The following is a 15,730-nucleotide window of genomic DNA, read 5'->3' as shown; positions in this document are numbered from 1 at the left end:
GAGCTAACTTCTTCTCATCGCCTTGTGGGTTGCCCCCTGCCCTTTGAAGCCCCAGGTCCCTATCATTCTGCAGCTCAGGGTGGCATCTAAGCCTCAGCCAACTGACTTGTCATTGAATTTCACACCTTTGGTATCTCTCTCTATATAAAAATATAAAAGCAAATTTGTTTTTCTCTTGTTAATCTGTTTTAGGTCAAATTAATGATTAGACCATCCAATACATGCAGAAGGGAAGCAGGGACACATTTTCTGCTGCTATACCTCCTTTAACTTATTTTTCTCATTTCTATTCTCAAAATCTCCAGCAACCAAGTGGTGCTGACATCAAGTGTTGGGTCAATTACAATGAGCAGTTAGCTGAAAAGGTATGGAAAATAGACACTTCAAAAAGAATTTCTTTAATGGAACAGGCTACTGTGATCTTGACTTGAAAATCACCTGAGAATATTTGTAAGGCCTACGGATGTATATGGAAATTTAAGAAACTACATAATTTATATGCAAATACAGAAGTGAGCCTCCAGCTTATTGGAAAGTCCTGGTAGAGACTAACAGTTTTTAGTCATGCCTAAGGATTTTCATACTTTGAATTTTCAAATGTTTAAGTTCTGAACTAGGATTTTTATTGTTGTCAAGGTTGTTTTCGTTTAGGCAAAAGGAGAGAGGAAAAAGGAGAAGGCCTAGAGTATGGAAGGTAAGAGGTGAAGAAAGACATGGGGTGGGGTAGGGAGGGTGGCTAATGGCTTGCCTTTCAGGAATTTTGGGTATTTGACTTTAAAAACCCATCCAATGTTAAGTTTTTGGTTTACATTGACAGAGTACACTGGGAATTTAGTTAATACTCTTCCTTGAGATTAGAGGAAGTTCAAGGAGGAAATCTTTACCAGACGTGGAATAGGAAAAGAGAAGGACAGAGGAAGGGAAGCAATTCTAAAAGAGGAAATCTAAACCCAAAAAAGCAAACATCGAACAATCTCCTGTCCTTTCACTGAAGAGGGAAACGGTCTTAAGTAGCATCTTTTTTGATAGATCAACCACAAATAGCAGCAATTCTTTTAACCCCTTCCATTCAAATTCGGAAGCAAACACAGGAATATGGACTGCTTCCCAAATTAAATGACTCATTCTTTAGGATAAAATCCTCATTTCAGGAGGGGACAGCAGGAAAACTAAACAGAAAAGGGCAAACATCTTTATTATAACCTCCCAAGGGCCCTAGGGTGGTAACTAGTAAGATTTAACACTGGAGATGGGAAAAGTGAAAATACAGAAGTTCAGTCATATTTGGCCAGATTAAAGGAAGGCCATACATAGAGATGCTGATTGACTTAGAAGAGTGAGCTCACACTTAGACTCCCGAAAGAGTACACTGGAAATGTGTCCCTACCAGTCACGAACTCTTAGAGTTTCACTTTCTCTATTTGTTAAAAAGCAAGGCAGCAGGCCCCAAATAGAACTGCCTTTGCTAAGCTCTATATCACCAAACCAAGACTTAATTACAGTTTTGGCTCTCCCAGAAATGGAATCTTAAGTCAGTAAAGTAGGAATTGCCTGGTCAGCACTGGTTAGGTAATCAGTCTATCAGACCCCTGCCATCCCCCGTAAGGTAAGTAACCTTGCAATAACCAACTCACATCTTTTTTTGGCCAAATACAGTAGGCTCCTCCCCTTATCTGTGGCTTCTATTCCTGTAGGTTCAGTTACCGACCCCCACCCACCCCTCCCCGGCCCATACCACTATCAAGTGTGGGAAGCAGATGATCCTCCTTCTGACACATCATCTGAAGGTCAATAATAGCCTAACACTATGTCACAAATGTCTATGTCATTCACCTCACCTCACCTTGTCATTTAGGTATTTTATCATCTCACATCATCACAAGTAGGGTGAGTAAAGTACAGTAAGATATTTTGAAAGAGAGACCACATTTACATAACTTTTATTACAGTATAATTGTTCTAGTTTATTGTTAGTTGCTATCAATCTCTTACTGTGTCTAATTTTATAAATTTAACTTTATCACAGGTATGTAAATATAGGAAGAAATACAGTATACATAGTGTTTAGTACCATCCACCATTTGAGGTATCTACTGGGAGTACTTTTCACTTCCTTGTTCCTTCTCCCTTCTGCTCATAAAAGTCTGCCGTTTTAGACTACCCCTTGGCACTCCTTTATACCTGTTAGATTAGATAGATTAGATGGTGCCGGATTCCAAATGAGTGTTGCTTGAATAAACTCTTAATTTTAATAATGCTTCAGTTTATCTTTTAATATATGTAGAAAGAATTTTATATCATTCGGTGTGTATTTGTGAAAATTAAATGACATTAACTAGTTAAAGGTTAATCCTTTTACATAAAAAAAGGAAAACTGTATTGCATTACCTGAAAACCTGGATTTGTCATTCTCTTGCAGACTAATCTTTGATATGTTTTATCTCCAGAACCTATAACTAAGCCCAAAGCAAAAGAACCTGACAAACTATGACAATTAAAAGGAAATAAAAAAATCATGAGAATATTTTTTCTCATTATTTATTTATTTTAAAGATTTTATTTATTTATTCATGAGAGACAGAGAGAGAGAGAGAGGCAGAGACACAGGCAGAGGGAGAAACAGGGAGCCGATGTGGGACTCGATCCTGGATCTCCAGGATCACACCCTGGGTGGAAGGCCAGGCACTAAACTGCTGAACCACCCAGGGATCCCGTTTTTCTCATTATTTAATTCAAGAATCACAATATAACTACAAACATTATAGTTATATAAAAACAAAGAATATCACATATAGCAATACACATTTTAAAACTACCACAAAAAAGTATGATGATTTTAAATACTTTAGCACATACTCTTTTCCTGCCCCATTTCCCCCACCACACTCTACCTACCAAGTTTCTTTAACAGAAAATGACTCTCTCAACACAACTCTTTATATTAAGTGATGATGAAGATTACCCTTGTGTTAGTCTCACTAGGATTCAACTCTCTCAGATTTTTTAAAAGATTGCTTCATGTGCTTTAGGCACTTAGACATAGAAATGAATGAGTGTTAATTTATAGACAGAGCCATTTATTTTTCATTACATTGAACCAACCCTCTTATCTCTTCTACAATGAAATATAACAAAGAGAAGAAGTTAAATGAATCAGCATCTTCAGACTTATTCTTAAAGACAAAGGACAGACTTTTTTACTTCCAACCAGAGAAGTCATAGTTTTTCTGGGATAAAATTTCATTTGTTAATATAATAGAGCTGATGATTCTTTAATTTTTCTTCTGTGAGATGTTAAATATGTATTTATAAATTCGATATCTTTATCTAGAGTTAACCAAATTAACTCAATTCTACATGTTCATATGTAGTTCTAACTCACTTCATATAAACAAAATTTCAAGTTTCAACAAATAGAAGAATGGTCTTGAGTTTACTTGCCTGACAATCTTACATTAAACAGAATCCCCAATAAGACTTATGCTTAACGGTCATGAAAAAGTCTATAAAAATTTCCTGTTTATTTCTATTTCCTTTTTTATAGAGCTAGGTTCATATTGCTTCTGGTAAGTAATTTTAAACCACTGTAAACACACTCTTAAAATAGCTCTGCATTTTTCAGAAACTATTCATGAAGTTCCTCGATTTTAAATTTGCTATTTATATATAATCAGATGGTCAAAGTGGTTCATGAACACTTCTTTCCTCCTGTGATGAGATCCAGAAAGTGTTATTATTACTAAATATCATCACAATGTTGTTTACACTTAGCTTCAGCTTGGGATCTGGGTAATGTGACCCATGGTCACAAGGGTTTGATGAGAAACAAACTTTATCAACAACAAACAGCACAGTTCTAAAGCTTACTCCTAACTGCATGTAAGTGCATCTCGACAAATGGAATTCAATTCATTTCATTTAACTTTGAAATAATAATACAATGCCATCTCACCAAAACCCTGCCCCCGGGAAATAAGGCCTATTTTCTGATAACAGCGTGTGATCTTTGCTGTCTAGAAGCCTATCTTGATTTTTATTTTGTTAAGTTTTTCCTAAGAGATACTAGTATTTCACGGCTTTTGTTATATCTTTTACTCACTATAAAAACAGTATTACTGTTTAGAATCTTTTCCAGAATCCTAGCTCTAGCACTTAATAGCTGCCTAACCCTGGATGAGCTACCTCTTCTTTTCTAAGCCTCAGCTTCTTATTTCTATAATGAGGATAATGATACCTATCTGCCCAAGTTTTCGTGAGAACTAGAAATAACCAAATGAAGCACCAAACAGTGTATGAGGCTTAAAATTGCCATTCAGTCAGTGGTGACCTTTCTTGTTCTTATTTTATTTGCTAATGACATTTCTAATGATATTTCCTGAGTCTTGGATTTCAATTTTTCTTCTATTATCCAGTATTACTCCTATAGTTACATTTGGATAGGAGCTGAGTAAAAGTCATATTTTAAATTACATGTTTATAAAGGCAAAGATTTCACATGACAGGATAAATGGAAATCACTTCAATTTTTTTTTCCTAATCAAGAACATATTAAAAAGTTCCACAAAAGTAAATTTGTTTCATGATAAATACAGTCATTTAAAAATGAAATGTTAATAAGTACTATAATAAGCATTCATGAATAACATTGTTATTCAAGGAAAATATTAGCATAAGGAAGACATTTGGGTTTTACATTTCTCTTGACTTGAAATTATGGGTACTTTAGATTCATATAGTCTTAGAAATGAACAATTTCTTGAATATCACACGTTTGGATCTGTTCAGTAAAAGGAACAAAAAACTATGTAAAGTTTCATTTAATCATATAACACTATCTACTCTAAATCACATCAGAAACAAGAAAAACTCCAGTGGATTTTATGAAGGAAACAATGTACTTAGATTGTTTACACTTCGCTCTGTGACTTAAATAATGCCAAAGTCTCAATTATTTGTGAAGCAGGTATGATTTGAGGAGTACATATGATTATGAGGAGTACGTAACATATGAGTTTACGTAGTTTGATAGCAACCTTGTTATAGAACATTTTTCCCAGAGATCATAGGATTTTGCAACTTTAATAGTTTTTGTACTCTAGGAAATGAACAGAGATTAAGTCATTTATCCTCTATGAAATACAAAAAAAGGAACAAATAGTAACACTGCAAATTCTCAAAATATATGGCATTTTTCTTCAGATATTCTTCAATTTCTGCAAATAAATCTATTATTCCCCAATTCCCAGTAGTTTAATGGATCTGATCTAATAATGGCTCTAATTATACCCAAGAGAGAAAAGAAAGCTGCTTACATTTTGGAATTATTCCATTTCTGGCTGAACTAAGAGCAATTTACATTTACTTGCCCTATAGCTTAAAATAGATCCTATCTCTCAAAGTTTTCTATTAAAATCATCTGGCATTTTATTGGATGAATAGTGTTCAAGGTAAGATACATAAATATCATTATTTGTAGTCTTTTCATTGTGACCATACACACCCTAAATAAATTACAGTTGACCCTTGAACAACACAATTTTGAACTGCATAGGTTTACTTTTATACAGGGTGGTTTTTTTTTGTTTTTGTTTTTGTTTTTGATACAGTATATTACTGTAAATGTATTCACATTTTCTTTTCTCTAGCTTACTTTATTGTAGGAAGACAGTATATAATACACAGAATATATGAGTTAATTGATTGTTTATATTTTTGGTAAGGTTTTGAGTCAACAGTAGGTGATTAGGAGTTAAGTGTTGGGGGAGTCGAAAGTTATATGTGGATTCACAACTGTGTAGGGGGTTGGTGGCCCTAAACCCCATGTTGTTCAAGGGTCTACTGTATAATTAGACCATAGGTCTCCTCCATGTTGCTACTACAAATGAGTGCTATGGGATTTTCCACACTGTGCTGTTTCATTACATTTTTTTTTATAGATTTCTACTTTTATTAATATTTTCTCTTTACTTATTAAACACTTAAAATATTTAAAAGTATATTTGCTGTTCCTGTCTTATTAGTTTTAGCCATTCACACTGGTGTAAAGTGATATCTCATTGTGGTTTTGATTTGTATTTCTCTGATGACAAGTGATGTGGAGCATTTTTTTCATGTCCTTGTTGGTCATGTGCAACCACTCTGGAAAAGAGTGTGGAGGTTCCTCAATAAGTTAAAAATACCGCTACCGTACAAAATTGTACTACTGGGTATTTACCCCAAAGATACAGATGGAGTGAAATGACAGGACACCTGCACCCCAATGTTCATAGCAGCAATGTCCACAATAGCCAAACTGTGGAAGGAGCCATGATATACCTTGACAGATTAATGGATAAAGAAAATATGAGATATATATATATATATATATATATATATATATATATGATGGAATGTTACTCACCTATCAGAAAGGATGAATGAAAATGTGAGATATATATATCTCATCATATATATATATGATAAGAATTCTATCATATATATATATTATCATCATATATATGTATATGTTACTCAGCTATCAGAAAGGATGAATACCTACCATTTACATTAATGTGGATGGAAATGGAGAGTCTTATGCTGAGTGAAATATAAGAAATAGTGAAAGGGACCAAAAGGGAAGGGGGTGAACTCATTTGAGAAAAATTAGAGAGGAAGACAAACCATGAGAGACTCCTGACTTTGGGAAACAAAGGGTTGTAGAAGGGGAGGTAGGTGGGGGGATGGGGTAACTGGGTGACTGGCATTAAGGAGGGCGCTTGATGAGATGAGCACTGGGTGTTGCACTATATGTGGACAAACTGAATTTAAATTAAAAAAAAAGTTTCTGCTATAAGCAGAAAAAAAAAAGTATATTTGCTTTGTCCCTTAGCAAGGGTTAAGCCCAATTTCAGTTTATATGATAACTGATACTACTAACATGGTTTTTAAAGACCATAAATATAGGTGGAACAAAAAAGGCAGTGTTCACCATTGCACATTTTTAGTTTGAACCAAGTGCCCTTGCAAGAATTATGCTAGTTTTTAACCATAAAATCTCAAGTGTAGCCCATATTTTTCCTACCACTTAAATAACATGATATATGCTTTTATTCTCAATTCAGTCTTGACATAACCAGTAAAAATAAAATGAATTTGTAGATAAGTATACAAATAAATGCATATGTTTCTTTTAGTTTCTAGATAGTTTTCCTTAATGGTTTTCATTTTGCACGCAAAAACATTCAAGATCTTGTCTGCAGACACTGCAGAGACTGTATGTGGCTCTACATAAAGCTGATGATCAGAAAGGTGAGGAAAAACAAGGATCCTGGACCAGTCAAGGGACTATAAAATCAGGTTTTCCAATAAGGTTCCAGATGATCAAGTTAGACATTTGACACAGCAGATCCAATGAAGCTGTGAGATACAAGATAATGGGACAAAGGAGAATAAATTCCCAGAAATCCCTGCCAAGTACCAGGCTGGTAGTTTAGACCAGGCACTGAGATCTAGTCATTGTCTCGTGCTTGAATTGGCTCTGTGCTCTCCTACATGAAGCTTACTCTGCAGGTTTGGGAATATTTTGCTAGCCAAAGGAGACTTGCTGCCAGTTCCCCTCTGATTCTGGTTACCCTTGCCCAAGGTTTCAGATCTCTAAAAAAGAAGCAGTCTTCATCAGCTCACCCAGGGAGGCTGCATCCCCAAAGAGTCCCAGGCAGAGTCACTGACTTCACCTTAGTGGAACTTTTCACCAAATAAATCTGAACAATATTTTCCAGTTGGTCATTAAAAGATCATCTCCTACAACCTGAGTATCTCCATGGACTTTCTAGTCATTCAAGTCAATGGGATAGTCTATAGACTAATGAGTCTACGGACCACTGGTCTCTATAGAGTAGGAGTCAGAGGCAGGTAGGCCCATGCCAATTACAAATGAATTAGTGAAGTGAGACTCCCCAGTTGTATTCTTTCACAATAGGAGAGCTTTCAAATTCTTTAGGATATACACCCATGTTATCTCCCACCTAGCATCTTTCCCTTATTTTTCCTTGATGACATTTTTCAGGTTTGTAAGACAAACATTCCCAAAAATGCATGATTCCTTTAAGCTTATAACTCCAAGGAAAAGGTTAATTTTCTGCCACATTGTTTCCAGTGTGAATGGCATCATTCAGCCATTCATCGCACTGAACACCAGAACTGAGTGGAAGACAACCAGGTCCATAATATTCTGATACAGGCAGACCCTTCTTTTTGGTAGCTCTGGCCTTTCAAATGGTAAAAAAAAGCAATCTTCCTATGGTGTTAGTAGTAAATGTAGATTCATTTTCATACATCCAGCTTTGTTAACAGTCCATTAATATTCTCCTGTCTGTAACATTCAGTTTCATTCTAATCTGGCAGGTCCAATTGTTTTATTGACTAAGAGTTTTTGGGAGTCCCCCCGACATTAGTGGGTCTTACCACCACCCCAGTGCTTATATCATCAGAGTGCAGTTGAGACATCTCTAAAGGGAACTTTTTTCACAGATAATAATTTCAGTCAGGAATCTTCACAAGAACAGCTTTGAAGCTCTAAGAGTCATCTTGAAAATAGACATGGTGAAGTTCTGACTGTATGTTCTCAAGTTCAAAAAAAAAAAAAAAAAAAAAAAAAAAAGGACCAGAAGACTCTGAAGATGACAGTAGAGAACACTGGTTTTAAAATCCTACAAAGTAATAGTTTCCTGGCTCTCTTTTTATTTCCCTCAGCTTCTCTTTTCTTTTCACTGTCTCTCACGCACATAGCACCCTGGTGACAGTGCCACGGTTGAATATACACTTGTTCATGCTGTGCCATGGAGAAGTCTTTTTAAATGTGGTGAAGAACACAATTAAAGAATTTTACTCTCAACCAAATTTTAAATGTATAGTACAACACTGTCAACGAAAGCCCATTGTTGTACAACAGATCTCTTGGGAGAAGTCCTCCCACCCTCCTACCCCCCGCCAAAGCACTATCACTTTACCAAAATCAGACTAAAGCTCCTTAGTAAAGGAAGCTAAAAAACTTCACTATTATTTTGGGCAGATGTGTGCATTAACATGTGAAATTTCATACCATATGTGATTCACATTTGTCTCTTTTCCAAATTTGATAAATATAAACAAAATGTTTTGTACAAAATGTTTTATATTCAAAAATCCCAATAGGATATCAAATTATTTAAATATACTTGAAAAAGGGGGCCAGTATTAGGAAGGAAATTTACAGTAGAAGTGACATGAATGGACCATTCATTGGTATGGCCACTAATTCCATAGGGCAACTGATCATAAATTAAGTGCCTGACATTCAGTAATAGATGATTATATCTGACATAATGAAGTTATAATGGAAGGTGTTCGCACACTGCTTGACTATTAAGTGCCCATTTATTGTCCCTGCACCAGGTGTGATACTGATAGGTTATACAAATCATCCAGAAGAAATGTCAAAATAGGCTCCTTTGCTGATAAAGCACCACACATGTTTATTAATATAGCAGCTTGTCTTAGAACTGGCCCATCTGCTCATTTAAAACAAATCTTTTTCCTATAAATATTTCAAAGTTAAGAGCATGACCACTCATAATAGTTTTAAGAGTAGTAGGGATGGAAAAGGAAGAGGAGAGAAAAAAGAAAATAGCCGGAGCTTAAATAAAATACTATGCTCTTCCTTTTACCTTAGGTATGCTTAACAGAAGGAGGGGCAGGGAGGTAGCTTTTAATGTGGCATTTGCTTTAGATTAGTGCTGCATGAGTGTAGGCCATTGAAAATGGTCCAGGCTCCAGCTGCCGCTGGTGCCAGGTGGGAAATGGCAAATTTCACCAATGTTTTCAAAGTACACATTTCAATAAAGTGCAAAATGAAGTACTCAATTAAGAAATTCTCCAGAGCAGCAGTTCATATGCATTTAAACTCATCAGGAAATATTTTAGCTAGGTAGATTTTATAAAGAAAAATAATACCACAAGTTTTTCTTGGGAGGAGGCGATTTTACAACTCTGAGTATTTGCTTCTAAACCCATTTTCTCTAAGATATCAAGGACCCATTTTTATATAACAGAAAAAAATATGCAAGTAAAATTTCAATGTTTACCTCCCATTCTTCTTTTTTAACTTTAAAAGTCACAAGTACAAGGCTAAGATATTTTCCATCTGGTATTCTGGGTTTTATATGCTTGCTGTGCAGCCTGTATGTTCTGTGTTCTATCTTCAAGAATAGTTTTATCTAACCAACAAACAAGCATGCCCTGAGGCTCCCCTCTCAAATGAACACACACATTTGAAATGAAGAAGTACAATTGGTCAAAATAGTGAAACAAAAGAAAGGCATGGACCATTTGGTAACCACAGGTGGTTTTCACTCTACAGCCCTGGCTTCATTTATTCATTCATTAAAACCTAAATAAAGTCTGGCAGGCATGCCTTTCAGGTTCCAGGAAAGAACTTTATCAGACCCAGTGTCACATAAATCCACTAGTCATACTTTTCTAAATAAATTACATCTTGTGATAACTAACCACCTGGTGACCAAAGGGGCAATTCAATTACTTGTAAAAGGCTAAAGGTCTCAGATACTCTTGAAATTATTATTTTTTTACATCTCCCATAGACTGAAAGGAAACAATTTCCAATCATATTTGATGTTACACGTATTTTCCAAAAATTAATAATGGGTGATCTTTAGTTTAGACATGAACTATCCTTGTCTTCCAGAACACTATCAATATCCACACAAATTATCCAAATTAGAAATCCAATAATTATCTCTTATTTCTCTCTCATATCCAATCACTGAGTCTTATGCTTTAACTACAGTATCTATGAATCCATCATGACTCTTTTATTCCCATTGCTACTTGTCTTTTAGTTTGCGCTTTCAAGAAATCTTTCTTGAAATAACTTAACTGATTTCCTTTGCTCCCATGCATCCTAAGCATTTCATCAACATTTCAATGCAAAGTAGTTTTATTCATGTCTTCTATGCCTGAAGTCCTTTATAGTTTCCCAATGTCTATAGGTAGGACACTTAGAATTGCTAGCTTCACACACAGGGGTCTACTACAATCTAAGCTAAAAGCCCTTTTGCCAGATTCTTTCTTCTCAGTTCATACCATATCAATTGTGGACAGACACGGAAGCCTTGTCCAGTTCCAGAGGCAATTACAGACTAACCTCACCAACAGATTAACAGCCTCACAATCACCAGCCAAGAATCTAAAACGATGCCTGTTTTAACAGAACCAATATTCTGTGTGTAGCTTGAGAATTTGATGCCTAAGAGTTGAGCAAATGCAGTCTTTTCATTGGTTATGTGTTAGTAAATGCTTTCCCTTTCTGCAGGCACTAGAACCCCTCCCCTGGGCCTTTACTGGAGTCCAGGCATGTGTTCCCTCAGGTCCTGCTTCCAAAAGGCTCAGCACTTGTTCCTATGGCGATTTGAATTTGCCTGTTTCCAAATCCTTCAGCTACTTCTGAATCATAGTTGAGAAGCCACACATTACCCAGAAGCAAGTAATATGGAAAGTGGAGGAGATGGAGGGAAGAGAACCTTCAGAGAATTTAAGTGGCAAGAGGGAATTCTGTAAGTGAAATTTTAAGGAAAGGCAATGCCAATGTGATTGGTTACCTCTCTCTAAGCCATTCTCCACCTGGAGCCATCCTTTTAAAAATCACAATCAGATTCTGTAGTATTTGGTGTAAAAATCCTTCAGGGGTTTTTAAACCCTCACGGCTCTTAAAATCTCAACTCCTTTCAGGGCCTGCTAGGCTAGCAAAAACTCTTTGCTTGACCAAACGTTAATTAGGCTCCTGAGCTTTCCTTTGGGACCATTGTATACTTGTGTGAAATCCAGTTATGGCAAGAACCCTACCACTAAGTCATTTTAGCCACAACGCCCCCCACCCTCCATATCTGGTCGCTCTCTGTATCTAATCAGGTTTCTCATCTTCTACTACTCCCTGGGTGATGGTGATGTCCGATCCCTAGGGCCTGTCTTTTGCAAGAAATCTATCCAGAACTGATTCTAGAATTCCCCTGATGCCTGACATTTCCTCCTAGTAATTACCCATCCAGTGACTTCCCACCCCATTCCCTGACTACACATTCCCACTTGCCCAAGCTATATTTGGAGTTGATGCCCATTCTATACTGAGGTCTCTTTTCCCCGATTGCAAAGTTCTTTAAAATATCTGCTTTTACTGCTTTAACTATTGTCCATCTCTGTTTTTACTTTGGGGGAAAAAAGGGTGCTTGATCTGAGCCCCATATAAGTACTCTGCCTATATCCCTAGTTCCCTATCTCATTTTGTTCCAGAGAGTATCATGTCCGTTTACTTGTTTAATTTTTGTTCATTCTAGCTTCTCTCCCTTGTCTAGAGCATGTTTCATAAAAAGAGAAGTCTTGACAGACTTGTAAACTGCACAATTCCATTGAAACCTGGCTCATACGAGGCCCTAATCGGTATTTGCTTACTGAACAAATAAATTAACATACCATGATTTTTCGACTTTAGGGCCTTTGATTACACTATCCTTCAACTTTTTCTAGATATGGCCAACTCACATTCTTCTTCTTTTTATTTTTTAATCATTTTATCATCAGATAAAGAGAACTATAGGCCAAGATCTCTCATGAATATAGATGCAAAAATCCTCAAGTAGAACTGATAAATGAATTCAGTAAAGTCATGAAATATAAAATCTATTTCCAGAAATCTGTTGCATTCCTATACACTAATAATGAAGCAGCAGAAATTAAGAAAATAATCCCAGGAGCACCTGGTAGCACAGTGGATTAAGCATTCAACTCTTGCTTCTAGCTGAGGTGGTAATCTCAGGGTCATGAGATCAAGCCCCACATCAGGATCCATGCTCTGCATGGTGTCTGCTTGGGATTCTCTCTCCCTCCCTCTCTGCTCCTCCCCCACCTCAAAATAAATACATAAACCCTTAAAAAATCCCATTTATAATTGTATCAAAAACTACAATATCTAGGAATGAACTTAACCAAAGATATAAAGGACTTATACTCTGAAAACTACAAAACACTGATGAAAAAAGTTCAAGACAATGCAAAAAAATGGACAGGCATTCCATACTTATGGGCTAGAAGAACGAATATGGCTAAAATGTCCATACTACCCAAAGCAATGTACAGATTTAATGCAATCCCTATCATAATACCAAAGCATTTTTCACAGAATTGGAATAAATGATCCTGAAATTTGTATGGAACCACAGAAGAATTTGACTAGACAAAGTAATCTTGAAAAAGAAAGACAGAACTGGAGGTACCACAATTCCAGACATTAAGTTATATTACAAAGTGGTAGTAATTAAAACAATATGGAAAAAAATTTTAAAAAAATAAAACAATATGGTACTGACTAGCATAAAAGCAGACACATGGGCCAGTGGAATAGAAGAGAAAACCCAGAAATACACCTACGGTTATATGGTCAATTAATCTTTGACTAAGAGGGAATGAATGTGCAATGGGAAAAAGTCTCTTCAACAAATGATGTTGAAAAAACTGGACAGCCACATGTAAAACAATGAAACTGGACCACTTTCTTTCACCATACATAAAAATAAACTCAAAATGGATTAAAGACCTAAATATGAGACCTGAAACCATAAAAATCATTGAAGAGAACACAGACAGTAATCTTTTTGACATAGGCTGTAGCAACGTTTTCCTAGATATGTCTCCAACAAACTATTAAGACTACATCAAAATAAAAAAGTTTCTGTACAGTGAAAGACACAATCAACAAAACTAAAAGGCAACCTACTTAACCAACCCACGGCATGGGAGAAGATATTTTCAAATGACATATCTGATAAAGGGTTAGTATCCAAAATATATAAAGAGTGGATACAACCCAATATGCAACTGAACTTTATTCTTCACAGTTCAGTTCAATAGTCAGCTCCCTAGAGTGGTTTTTCTAACCATAACCCATTCATAATCTTGTTTATGTAATATATAATTGATTTATTGTTGACTCCCTCCAATACAAGGGAAAGCCCATGAGGACAAACTTCTTTCCTTTCTTGCATATTACTGCATTGTCAGTCCCCTGTAAAGTGCATGGCAAATAGCTGGTGTTCAGTATAGTACTGTCACATCAAAAATAATTGGACTTAGGGACGCCTGGGTGGCTCAGTGGTTGAGCATCTGCCTTGGGCTGAGGGCATGATCCCAGAGATCCAGGATCAAGTCCCACATCAGGCTCCCTGTGAGGAGCCTGCTTCTCCCTCTGCCTGTGTCTCTGCCTTCTCTCTGTGTCTCTCATGAATAAATAAATAAATAAAATCTTAAAAAAATTAATCTGACTTAAATTCAACTATATGCATTCAAAAAGAATTTGGGAAAAAAATCCCATGTGGCATTTTCATCAATGACCATATGGCACTGAGTGATAGGAGGGTAGGGACAGTGTCTCTTCATTTCCATGTTTCCCCACACTGTTCATCAAATAGGTATCACCACAGCCAAAAGAGGTTTTATGTATTTCTGTATTCACATTTACTGATATTGAAGAAAAACTCACTGTTGGATATGCTGTATTTCATGGATAATTTAGAGGGTTTCTGAAGGTGGGTTTTGTTTTTTGTTATGTTTTGTTTTTTGACCTTGCTCGCTAACTTCAGAATCTAACCCATGCTTAAGATGCAAGATAGAAAGTACTTGTTGAACACCAAATGAAAGTCTTTTGGAAGAACACAGGAAAAAAAGCTGATTTATAGTTTTATCCTTTGATACATGTTTGAAATTAAATGCATAGACAGTCACAGGAAAAAACTGGTTTTTAAATATAAAAGCGTATTATAATTAAGCCAGTAGGATTTAAGGAGGATAAGACATTGTAAACTTTCTTGAGGACTTATTTTCTTGATCTTGCCATGTATGAACTACCAGGAGTCTTAGACTGGAACAATAAGGATTGCTGCTAAATTATAAGTGCAATATTTACATAGCATTTTATAAGGTATAAAGCACTTTCACATATAACATCGTATTTGGTATTTGGTGCTAAGCAAATTTGGGGAACAGATTGTTGCTGTGGTGATCAGATTTTTCCATGATCACACAGTTAGCCCACTGGGGTGGGGTTAGCAGATTAAATGCAAGCATCAGTATTTAAACTGCATACTTCCATGTGACTCCACCTAGGAGAATGTAATGCCAAATTTAACAGGAGCATCTGCTCCAGTGAGGGAAATTGTTTTTCTTTTTTTCTGGACTCTTAAGAACTAGAAGTAATTGCTAGACCCAGAGATACAACTAACAAAGAGAAAAGTGCTTCTTAGTACATATCGAGGGAGCTAAGTGCCTCTTAGTGGGAAGGTAATAATGTTCAAGGTGTTATAGGATGAATAATCGCCAAAGTCGACACTTCCCATAAAGAATATGCCTTTTAGCAGCTGAGGAAACAAGATCCTCGTTCATCAAGTAGTGATATGTAAGTGGATTTTGTGTCCGTAACAGTCCCAATGCTTACTGTTCTTACTGTCCAGGTATATAGATGTTTCGAGAGAAAGGCGATCTGTATCTAATCTTAGGCAACTGACTCTAAGAGTAAAAGGGATTTTAAAATTTAAGGATTTACCCTATATAAATTTTATCATGCAAACTTTTAACTATTGTCAAGTAAGAATTATTACATTAAAGAAGATACTCCTGAGCGGTATGAGGGTGTGCATGAGTGCTTCTGTGT

The 15,730-nt window shown here is 36.1% G+C and overlaps 1 protein-coding gene and 1 long non-coding RNA gene across 24 annotated transcripts in view; one reads left to right on the top strand and one right to left on the bottom strand.

The window, feature by feature from the left end:
• Positions 1 to 15,730, bottom strand: part of ADGRL3 (adhesion G protein-coupled receptor L3) — an 856,207-nt gene that overhangs the window by 254,633 nt on the left and 585,844 nt on the right. The gene's annotated exons all lie outside the window — the stretch shown is intronic.
• LOC140604135 (uncharacterized) overlaps positions 3,771 to 15,730 on the top strand; it is a 56,019-nt gene continuing 44,059 nt past the window's right edge. The window contains exon 1 of the long non-coding RNA XR_012007163.1: positions 3,771 to 3,879. This is a non-coding gene — a long non-coding RNA (uncharacterized lncRNA). The remainder of the gene's footprint in view (positions 3,880 to 15,730) is intronic.

The sequence above is a fragment of the Canis lupus genome, chromosome 14 (genome assembly GCF_048164855.1).
Source record: "Canis lupus baileyi chromosome 14, mCanLup2.hap1, whole genome shotgun sequence".
Lineage (NCBI taxonomy): Eukaryota > Metazoa > Chordata > Mammalia > Carnivora > Canidae > Canis > Canis lupus.
This window is presented reverse-complemented; position numbering and strand designations above follow the sequence as displayed.